The following is an 11,946-nucleotide window of genomic DNA, read 5'->3' as shown; positions in this document are numbered from 1 at the left end:
CTCTAGGACGGACAAATGGAAAGTGGCATTCAAAAGCCAGTAAGCGTGCAAGTAAGTGCCGGGCTGGCTTTGGGCCCTTACCTGTTGCGCGCTGTGCAGCAGATCCATTCTCTCTTGGAGGATGCAAGCGTCGCGCTCCCTCAACTCGCACATCAGGGCTCGCTTCCATTGGTCCACGGCGCTCCTAAGCTCTTCTCTCTGATCCGCCGTCAGCACGTCATTCACGCCAGCGTGGCTGGCTTTTTCGCCGTCCGTGGCGGGGCAGTCCCGCTGCGGTAGCGCCTCGTACAACATGGCCTCCAGCTCCAGGATCCTCTGGGCCGCAATCCTCGTCCATCAGTGGTCCGGCGGGAGATTTGAGGGCGGCTTACCTTATGAGCCTGGTCCTTGGAACACTTCCTGAAGTCCAACTCTTCATCCAGGTAGCCCTTCTGCTTGCAGAACATATCCTAGCACAGCTCAAGGTCAGAATTGTTGGGGCACATTGCCGGAGTTCCCCTTGGCTGATGTCGCGTGTCTGTCTACCTTCTCACTTTCAATGTCCAACATCTTCTGTTGAAGTGCTGACTTGGTCACTTTGATGTATTCTAACCACTGAGGAAAGGCTGCTGTCACATAAGCAGAATGCGAGAGCGTGCGTGGACGTGCGCGTTACCTTCTCGGCTAGGGTGAGAAGGGTCCTGGCGTGAATCACGACCACCTGCTCCTCGTTGGTGAGATTCTGCAAGAGCCCAAAGGCACAGCGTCAACAAGCTTCTTTCAGCGCAAAGCCTTCCAAAAGTCACATTTGAGCCGCCGAGTCTCGTGGAGTGCGAACATAAGGAGTTCGACATACACTTACGGCGTTATAGCCCAGGATGTCCAGCTTCTTCATCAGATCACTGATGACGATGTCCGGGGGAAAGGCGCAAGGAGCAATGTAAGGTGTTCTGGGACCTCGGGTTAAGGTTAGGGTTGCGAGGGACGCCTTACGTACGCTCACGCCCTCGGCCTCGCAGTAGATCTGCAAAGGGCTGAGGCCGTCTGGGAAACGGACTTGCAGAAACTTCAAGACGGGGGAGCGCCACTCCCTCTCCTGAAAGGCAGAGGCATGCATCCGTCCGTCCGTCCGTCCGTCCGTCCGTCACATCTCTGGCCTCAACACGCTTGTGCGAGTCTTCCCACCTCCAGCTCCAGGATGCGGAACTCAAGCAGTTCGTTTTGGTCTCGGATATCCTGGATGTGCTCTTTCAGACGCGCTTCTTCCGCCTCCATCCGCCTGACCTGAAAAGACAGTCAGACCTCATCTGCGGGGCTTCCCGACAGGTGTGACGCCAAGCGACTCCGCCCAGCGCCTTTCTTTCCGTCACCTTTTCGGCCAACTGCTGATTGCTCTGACGCAGCAGCTGCTTCTCCTCCACCCACTTGACATTCTAGAAGAGACAAACGCGTGGACAGCTTTGGAATGTTGTGTCATTTTCATCCACAAATTCTTTGGTTGACTGGAAAATGACATTTGCTTTTCTCCGCATTTTCCCAGCCACGTTCGGGGGGGGGGGGGGGGGGGGGGGTTGGTCCAGTAATGCCAGACGGATGAGTGACTGAAGAATGTAGCTATTTTGTCTGAGAAAAAGGTGTGCTCATTGATGAGCTTACCTGTCCTTGTTGCTTCAGCGCTGACTCCAGATCTGCTACTCTGCTTTGATAGTGACCCATTTCTACCATCAGCTTTTCTCTGGTCTGAAAGGAGGAGGAGGGAGGCTCCTCCTCCTCCTTTCAGACCAGAGAACACCCGAGGCTGGGTGAGAACGGGGAGGCTGCGACCCGGCCGGGGGTTGCGGGAAGGGGCGCCACCTTGATCTCCTTCTCGGCGTCGTAGTCCCCTTCGCTGGTCTGGGCTAGCAGAGCGTAGGCTCGTTGCAGCGCTTGATATTCTTGCGTCAGCTGGCGGTAGCGAAGCTCCGCCTCTTCATGCACACACCAATGCAACACAGCACTAGTACCAGAATCAGTCAGACCGGCGACAAAGCACCCGCGACGCAAAGACGAGTCCGATTCCAGGCTGAAGAGGAATGTTTGGTGCCAATACGCTGGCAGAAATGGCGGGCTACCTCTTCGGGTTCCGTGTCGGGGGTTCTGTCGGTGTGAAAAGACAAGGACGATCCGTCCGAGTCCACCAACACGTCTTCGTCGTAGCCGTAAAATGTTTCGATGACCTGCGGGCGCGGAAGCAAACATCTCTCTGAACAAACTGAAGCGACACCTCACGATGAATCGACGAGAGGAACGATAGCGAGAAAAAGGCCATTTCATCTTGCGCAACACCAAGCAGCCGCAAACAAACAGACTCACCTTGCAGGACCTCACGCTTTGTTCCTCCTCAGAGATTCTCGACGTCGGTATCGTAGCAGCAAATCTCTCTCCTGTCGACACAAATAATCCGCCTTTGAGATTCTTTGGATGCAAAGGGAACGAACGGCTCCGGCGCAGAAACAAACGCGACTCACAATGACATTTCTGACATGAGCTCCTGTCTCCAGAGCCTGAAAAACACGTCACCGGCGATGATTGGAGGGACGCTCGTCTTTTCCAAAAGTGACAACTACAGGGTGTGTCAGGGTTTTCCAGATTATCTTTATCGTATCATTGTGTTGCTTTGACTTTGACTGCGACCTGTAATAAATAATATTATTTATCCCTTATTTATCCCTATCGCTTATCCCTTCCTACACAAAGTCGTAAAACACCCCTTGCTATGTTTTGACTAGAGGTCAAGGGCTTCCTCTATTCAATCCACTCTTACACCCACCCTGTTTCTCTTAATTAAAATGCTCGTGCAGGAGCCGAGAGTCAGACTTCATTCGTACAACGGATGGACTCTCCACCTGCAGGTGTCCAAAAGAACTTACTTGTCTCCCGTGTGGTTCTTGCAAAATAAGTTGGAGCGAGCGCAACTCTAACAGGGTGCATTTTGCCACTAGCTGCCTACGGACAATGACGTCGCGCTCGCGGCTCATGGTTGACGGGCTGAGCAGCCGGGCAAGTCCGTCGTTTTCAGCGCACAGCGAGTGGCAAAGGCGCTGACAAAACGGGAGCTTTGAGCTGCTGAAAACGGCAAAACAAGTCTAAAGCGTGTTCAAACGCGTGCGCACAATGCTCCTGCTTGAAAGGTCGGAATTTAAGGGGCCAATTTTTTGGATGGCGGCCGCCGGCCAAGCTTTGGACGGAAAAGGTTTCCTGGCGACAGCGAGCGAGCGCGGCGCTGCCGTACGTGCACCGAGTCGCCTGCCTGAAGACCTTGGACAAGTCGTCGATGATGTGCCGCTGCTCCACAACTTGAAGGAACTCCATTTCACCGTCCTGCTGGCCGCAACCGCGGTCCAGGTCATTGAGCGAACTAGGCCTTCTCTGTGGAACACAAATGCAGTGGACTCTGTTGGCACGCCGCCGTTGTCCGCGTCGACTTACCAAGCTTGCCATCTCCTCGTTCTCCTGGGTGACAAAGCGCACTTTGTTTTCAAGGCGACACAGCACCAGCGAGAGTTCTTCATTCTTCCTGCTCAGGCGTTTGTTTTTGTACAGGAGTGGCAGAAACTGGCTTTCTGTTTCTCTCAGTCGCTTTAGCTGCAAGCATGAAGTGCGGGATGTGAAAGACGCACAACACGCGGGCCAGAACGTATCCATTCCTTTTGCATCGGTTTGAACGGAATCGTGGCTTTGGCTCCCAATAAAAGACATCTACCAGGCAACCGACTCGCCGCGCCGCTCAACTAATAAGCAAGCGCAATGGGTGCCTCGCTGGATGGCGCGCATCAAACGTAGCGCAAACCTTCAAGCGTGCCGTCAATAAATTACCAGTTCATTGCGCTCTTCAGAAAGCAGGGCGTTTCGATCCTCCAGTTTCCTGATGACTGCGCTGAGCTCAGCGATTTTCAGATGAAACCGTCGCGTGTCCCGATCCTCCTGAGACTGAAAACGCCCCGCAACACACACACACAAGCACTCGTTCAAAGTTCAAAACTGTTTTTGTGCTACCTTCCTCCAGCAACGAACTAAGTCATGCGTACTGCAAGTGTGTGATGAGGTGGCTTACGCAATGAAGAGGATTGCTAGTAGCGGCGTTGACCCCACTTCCAGGGTAGTTTAGGCCCGCCCTTTGGGAATCCCTCAGGGCAGCGATCTGCTGCTCGGCAGCCTGAGTCTGCAGCTGAAGGCGGTGGACGTGGCCGGCCCCAGGGCTTCATCCAAAACACTAACCGCTCTGTCTTTCAGCTTGATCTCATCCGTCTGGATGTACAAACGGGGAGCGCTCAGGCAGGCGGGCAAACTCATTTGCCAGAATTGTGACAAAAACAAAGAGAGCAACCGGCCAATTTTTTTCTTGAATCGACTAGAACACCTTTGCTGTGACAAAAGCGAAGCGAGCAACCGGACATTTTCTTCTTGTGAAATAGAATAGAATAGAATGCCTTAGGTGTCATTGCACTGCAGGTATACAACGAAATTGGGAACATAGCCACGCACCGCGCATCTGATCAGTCCTACCAGTCGGCGGATCTCCCTCTCGCAGTCTCTCTTGGTTCGGCTCAGCTCCTCCCGATGCTGGTGATGAGCCGATCGGAGCTCGGCCGCTCGGGACTGCCAGGCCTGCTGGGCCGCTGCCAGGGCTTCTTCCGCGCTCCTGGTGGAGGCGACACCGCTCGGTCTCCCGACACCGCTGCGTCTCCTCCACCTCCGCCAGCAAAGCGCCCCCCCTCCTCACCTGAGCAGACATTGCGCCACACCGGGCCGTTGAGACCGCAACGGAGTGCCGCGACGCTTACTGGGGACAAGCTACACAATACGGTAGCGGCCGCATCGAAGCCCGACGTGGCGTGCGGATAGTCAGACACGGATAGAGCGGATCACCTTGTCCATGGAGCCGTCCCTCAGGCTGAGGACCAAGGCATTCAGTCGCTGGATCTCTCCATCTTTGATTTTGATCACTCTCATCAGCTCCATTTCATGCTGCCGCAGTAATGTCTCCCTGGTAATGGCTAACTCTTTCTGCTTCTCCTCATGGAGTTTGCTTTTGAGTTCCGTCATGGCGGCGGTGGCACGGTGGTGCTCCGCCCGCAGGTCCTGACTTCTCTCTCTCTCCAGACAGCTGACCTGACATGACTTAGACTTAGACAAACTTTATTGTCATCTTGTCTGCACATGGTGCATACAAAACGAAATTCCGTTGCATACGTCTTACAACAAAGTAGTGATATTGCAGTTGAATAGAAGTAACATACCCTATGAAAATATATATATATACATATATACTATATATATATATATATATATATTAAAAATAAGTATAAAGTGCAGCAGTGATAATTATGCAATAGTGCAAGTAGGCAAAACAGTATTCAAGAGTGTGCAGAGGAATGCTAAACCATGTATTAAACTTCTATTTAAAGGGTTTATACAAGTTCAGTAAAGTTGGTAGTGCGAGATAGTGCAAGATAGAGGTCCGTAGTGTCATAAAGTACAGTTCTGTGAATGTGTGATGCAGAGTTCAGTTTAGAGCTCAACAGTTCTAGTGTTCAACAGTCTGATGACAGCAGGGAAAAAGCTGTTGCAGAACCTGGTGGACCTGCAGCGGATGCTGCAAACCTCTTCCCAGAGGGCAGCAGGGAGAACAGTCCATGGTGGGGGTGTGATGGGTCATTGATGATGTTACGGGCACGGGACATGCAGCGCTGAGATGAAATGTCCTGAATGGAGGGAAGAGGAGCCCCTATGATCCTCTCTGCTGTCCTCACCACTCTCCTCACGTTCTTCCAATCGGAGGCGGTGCAGCCTCCACACCACACAGAGAGACAGCTTGTCAGAATGCTCTCTATGGTGCTCCTGTAGAACGTCCTCATGATGGGTGGGGGCAGGTGGGCTCTCCTCATCCTCCGCAGGAAGTACAAGCGCTTCTGTGCCCTCTTGACCAGTGCCGTAGTGTTCATAGTCCAGGTGAGGTCTTCTGTGATGTGGACCCCCAGGAATTTGGTGGTGCTGACCACCTCCACAGCTGAGCTGTTGATGATCAGTGGAGCGTGGTGAGGCTGTTTTTTCCTGAAGTCGACGATGATTTCCTTCATCTTCTCCTCATTCAGGATCAGGCTGTTTTCTCTGCACCAGCCCACCAGCTGCTCCACCTCCTCTCTGTAGTCCAGGTCGTTGTTGTCTCTGATGAGCCCCACCACCGTTGTGTCGTCTGCTGACTTCACGATGTGATTGGTGGTGAACCTGAGGACGCAGTCGTGTGTCATCAGGGTGCACAGCAGGGGGCTCAGGACGCAGCCCTGAAGGGAGCCTGTGCTGAGGGTGATGACATCAGAGGTGTTCTGTCCGACCCGGACTGACTGAGGTCTGTTGGTGAGGAAGTCTAGCAGCCAGTTGCGAAGGGGGGTGTTGAAGCCCAGGTGTTCCAATTTTCCTACCAGATGCTGTGGGATGATGGTGTTAAACGCTGAGCTGAAGTCCAGGAACAGCCTCCGCACATGGGTGTTCTTCTCCTCCAGGTGAGCCAGGCTCAGGTGAAGAACGGAGGAGATGGCGTCCTGAGTGGAGCGGTTTTGCCGGTCGGCAAACTGGAACGGGTCAAATAATAGGGGGAGTCTGGAAACGATGTGACCTTTAAGCAGCCTTTCGAAGCACTTCATCATAACCGGAGTCAGTGCAACAGGCCGGTAATCATTAAATGAGGTGATTTGAGGTTTCTTCGGCACCGGAATGATGGAGGCAGTCTTAAAGCACGCCGGCACTGTGGCTTGGCCCAGCGAGGTGTTAAAAATGTCTGTGATGACCCCAGCCAGATGACTTGCACATTCCCTGAACACACGCCCAGGAATGTTGTCGGGGCCAGGGGCCTTACAGGGGTTGACTCTCCTCAGGGTCTTCAACACATCGGCGGAGTCAAGGCAGAGTACCTCCTCTTCCTGATGGGGGACAGTTTTAACTGCTGGAGTGCCGTTTAGTGCCTCGAACCTCCCAAAGAAGTTATTTAGACCATTTAGAAAGTCAGCATCAACTACACCCACCGGGGGGGGGGGAGGGTGAGTTGTAGTCTGTAATCGCCCGTATGCCTTGCCACATACTCCTGATGTTTTTGACGTCGTGGAAACGATCCTGAAATTTTCGACTGCGGTCTCGCTTCGCTATCCTGATGGCACGGTTCAAGTTGGCTCTCGCTGTCCTCAGTGTCTCCTTGTCGCCAGACTTGAAGGCAGAGTTCCGCGCTCGTAGCGTTTGACGTACCTCCTCAGTCATCCAGGGTCGTTGGTTGCCCCGGGTGATGATATTCTTAGTGGTGCTGACGTCCTCGGTGCATTTGTTGATGTAGGCTGACACAGTCATGGCACACGCATGTCTAATCTACATCGGGAAAACTGGGAGGGAGGGAGGCAGGCAGGGAGGCAGGCAGGGAGGCAGGCAGGGAGGCAGGCAGTGTCTGTCTGTTGAGGTTTTCACCTTGTTCTTCTCCTGCTGAAGTTCTAACTGGACGTCCATCAGTTTGGTTCTCAGCTCGTCATTGGCGGCCTGAAGGGCGTCCGTTCGCTCCGCCTTGGCCCGCCCTGCCGGAGCTCGTTTGGACATCTCTTACTCGAGTCTCGCCCGGTCGTCAGTCAGAGATCACAACATTTGTACCTGGAGAGCACAAACGCAGCGCTGTTTTCCACTGGCTTCGAACTCAACTTCAATCGGTACCGTAACTTACAACATCATAAACATAGAACTAGCTTGACTTATTCATTGAATAAATGCATTTGGTTCTTCAAAACTGCATCACGCAACATAGCGTGACCGAGACGGCCGTTATCCACCTGCGTGAAGTTATTTGGTGAAATGAATGAGATTTTTAAGACACCATCGTTCTGTCTCTATGTAGATGAAGGGAAATAATCGATTGCTGAAGGTCCAAAGGTGTTGTGATAAACAAATAAACATATTAGTGATTAGTGACATATTTGTGATAAACATATTAGGCAGGATAATCACATATGTTAACGTGACTGCCCACACTGTATTTATTTATGGTTATTTGTTAAATCGAGTACTGTTAGACATGAAATAGGAAGTGTTTAACATAAATGGAAGACGAAAGGGGTACTCACCATTGTAGCTCCTGCTGGTCAATGATACGAGCCTCTTCTTGCAGTGGAAAACATACAGCCAACAAACACCGTGGAACCTAAAGGAATGAAATTAAACATTAACATTTAGCCTCAACCAACATTCACAGATACAACGCAACGCAAACTACACAAACGTAAATCTTTTTAAACACAATGAGTTGTACTTACCGTGTACGCTCTAGACGGTCCACTTGCAAGCAGAAAATAAAGATATTTCTGTTGATAATCGTCGTGTTTGTATCCGGTGTCTCGCTCAAGGCCATTGCGCCCACAGATTTGAATTTTGGCGAGAGTTCAGCCTATTGACGTCATTTCCGCGGTGTAATACCCGCATATCTGAAACGGCAAAGTTAAGAGTAGAGTTAAATAAAGTTTTTAGTCAACGCAATAATTTACAACCGTTGACCAGTCGAAATAATCGTCGAAATTTGGCGTCTGTGGCTGGAAGCAGACGCCGAGTTCGACATTCCTCCCAAACGCCACACTCCCTCGCTTTTCAGGGCTAAAAAAAAACAGTTGTAATTACCTTGTACGCTCTAGACGGTCAAGTTGCAAGCTGAAAACAAAAATATTTGCCTTGTTAGTCATCGTGTTACTAACCGCTGTGTCTTGTTTGCCAGAACTGCCGCTTTCCTACTTCCTGTTGCAAGCCACGCCCACGGATTATAATTTTGCCGTGAGTTCCGCCTATTGACGTCATGTCCGCGTCACATGACTGCGACGTAATATTATCTAAAACTGTTTGTGCGGTATTGTGTTGTTCTGTGCGGTATTGTGTTATTCTGTGCGGCGTCGTGTTGTTCTGTGCGGCGTCGTGTTGTTCAGTGCGACGTCGTGTTGTTCAGTGCGGCATGGTGTTGTTCAGTGCGGCATGGTGTTGTTCAGTGCGGCATGGTGTTGTTCAGTGCGGCATAATGTTGTTCAGTGCGGCATAATGTTGTTCAGTGCGGCATGGTGTTGTTCAGTGCGGCATGGTGTTGTTCAGTGCGGCATGGTGTTGTTCAATGCAGGATCGTGTTGTTCAGTGCAGCATAATGTTGTTCAGTGCAGCATGGTGTTGTTCAGTGCGGCATGGTGTTGTTCAATGCGGCATGGTGTTGTTCACTGCGGGATGGTGTTGTTCAATGCGGGATCGTGTTGTTCAGTGCGGCATAATGTTGTTCAGTGCAGCATGGTGTTGTTCAGTGCGGCATGGTGTTGTTCAGTGCGACATAATGTTGTTTAGTGCGGCATAATGTTGTTCAGTGCGGCATAATGTTGTTCAGTGCGGCATGGTGTTGTTCAGTGCGGCATGGTGTTGTTCAGTGCGGCATGGTGTTGTTCAGTGCAGGATGGTGTTGTTCAGTGCGGCATGGTGTTGTTTAATGCGGCATGGTGTTGTTCAGTGCGGGATGGTGTTGTTCAGTGCAGGATGGTGTTGTTCAGTGCGGCATGGTGTTGTTCAGTGCGGAATGGTGTTGTTCAGTGCGGCATGGTGTTGTTCAGTGCGGCATGGTGTTGTTCAGTGCAGGATGGTGATGTTCAATGCGGGATCGTGTTGTTCAGTGCGGCATGGTGTTGTTCAGTGCGGCATGGTGTTGTTCAGTGCGGCATAATGTTGTTCAGTGCGGCATGGTGTTGTTCAGTGCGGCATGGTGTTGTTCAGTGCGGCATGGTGTTGTTCAGTGTGGGATGGTGTTGTTCAGTGCAGGATGGTGTTGTTCAGTGCGGCATGGTGTTGTTCAATGCGGCATGGTGTTGTTCAGTGCGGCATGGTGTTGTTCAGTGCGGCATGGTGTTGTTCAGTGCGGCATGGTGTTGTTCAGTGCGGCATGGTGTTGTTCAGTGCGGGATGGTGTTGTTCAATGCGGGATCGTGTTGTTCAGTGCGGGGTGGTGTTGTTCAGTTCAGGATGGTGTTGTTCAGTGCAGGATGGTGTTGTTCAGTGCGGCATGGTGTTGTTCAATGCAGGATCGTGTTGTTCAGTGCAGCATAATGTTGTTCAGTGCAGCATGGTGTTGTTCAGTGCGGCATGGTGTTGTTCAATGCGGCATGGTGTTGTTCAGTGCGGGATGGTGTTGTTCAGTGCGGCATGGTGTTCTTCAGTGCGGCATAATGTTGTTCAGTGCGGCATAATGTTGTTCAGTGCGGCATGGTGTTGTTCAGTGCGACATAATGTTGTTCAGTGCGGCATAATGTTGTTCAGTGCGGCATGGTGTTGTTCAGTGCGGCATGGTGTTGTTCAGTGCGGCATGGTGTTGTTCAGTGCGGCATGGTGTTGTTCAGTGCAGGATGGTGTTGTTCAGTGCAGGATGGTGTTGTTCAATGCGGCATGGTGTTGTTCAGTGCGGGATGGTGTTGTTCAGTGCAGGATGGTGTTGTTCAGTGCGGCATGGTGTTGTTCAGTGCGGCATGGTGTTGTTCAGTGCGGCATGGTGTTGTTCAGTGCGGCATGGTGTTGTTCAGTGCAGGATGGTGTTGTTCAATGCGGGATGGTGTTGTTCAGTGCGGGATGGTGTTGTTCAGTGCAGGATGGTGTTGTTCAGTGCGGCATGGTGTTGTTCAATGCGGCATGGTGTTGTTCAGTGCAGGATGGTGTTGTTCAGTGCGGCATGGTGTTGTTCAATGCGGCATGGTGTTGTTCAATGCGGCATGGTGTTGTTCAGTGCGGCATGGTGTTGTTCAGTGCGGCATGGTGTTGTTCAGTGCAGCGTAATGTTGTTCAGTGCGGCATGGTGTTGTTCAGTGCGGAATGGTGTTGTTCAGTGCGGCATGGTGTTGTTCAGTGCGGCATGGTGTTGCTCAGTGCGGCATGGTGTTGTTCAGTGCGGGATGGTGTTGTTCATTGCGGCATGGTGTTGTTCAGTGCGGCATGGTGTTGTTCAGTGCGGCATGGTGTTGTTCAGTGCGGCATAATGTTGTTCAGTGCGCCATAATGTTGTTCAGTGCGGCATGGTGTTGTTCAGTGCGGGATGGTGTTGTTCAGTGCAGGATGGTGTTGTTCAGTGCGGCATGGTGTTGTTCAATGCGGGATCGTGTTGTTCAGTGCGGCATGGTGTTGTTCAGTGCGGCATGGTGTTGTTCAGTGCGGCATGGTGTTGTTCAGTGCGGCATGGTGTTGTTCAGTGCGGCATAATGTTGTTCAGTGCGGCATAATGTTGTTCAGTGCGGCATAATGTTGTTCAGTGCGGCATAATGTTGTTCAGTGCGGCATAATGTTGTTCAGTGCGGGATGGTGTTGTTCATTGCGGCATGGTGTTGTTCAGTGCGGCATGGTGTTGTTCAGTGCGGCATGGTGTTGTTCAGTGCGGGATGGTGTTGTTCAGTGCAGGATGGTGTTGTTCAGTGCGGCATGGTGTTGTTCAGTGCGGCATGGTGTTGTTCATTTCGGCATAATGTTGTTCAGTGCGGCATAATGTTGTTTAGTGCGGCATGGTGTTGTTCAGTGCGGGATGGTGTTGTTCAGTGCGTTATAATGTTGTTCAGTGCGGCATGGTGTTGTTCAGTGCGGCATGGTGTTGTTCAGTGCGGCATGGTGTTGTTCAGTGCGGCATAATGTTGTTCAGTGCGGCATAATGTTGTTCAGTGCGGCATGGTGTTGTTCAGTGCGGGATGGTGTTGTTCAGTGCGGGATGGTGTTGTTCAGTGCGGCATGGTGTTCAATGCGGAATGGTGTTGTTCAGTGCAGGATGGTGTTGTTCAGTGCGGCATGGTGTTGTTCAGTGCGGCATAATGTTGTTTAGTGCGGCATGGTGTTGTTCAGTGCGGGATGGTGTTGTTCAGTGCGTTATAATGTTGTTCAGTGCGGCATGGTGTTGTTCAGTGCAGCGTA

This window comes from Syngnathus floridae, unplaced genomic scaffold, assembly GCF_059516105.1.
Source record: "Syngnathus floridae isolate MCC-2025c unplaced genomic scaffold, RoL_Sflo_1.0 HiC_scaffold_26, whole genome shotgun sequence".
NCBI classification, from domain to species: Eukaryota; Metazoa; Chordata; class Actinopteri; order Syngnathiformes; family Syngnathidae; genus Syngnathus; species Syngnathus floridae.
The sequence above is the reverse complement of the archived record's forward strand: the minus strand, read 5'-3'. Positions refer to the sequence as shown.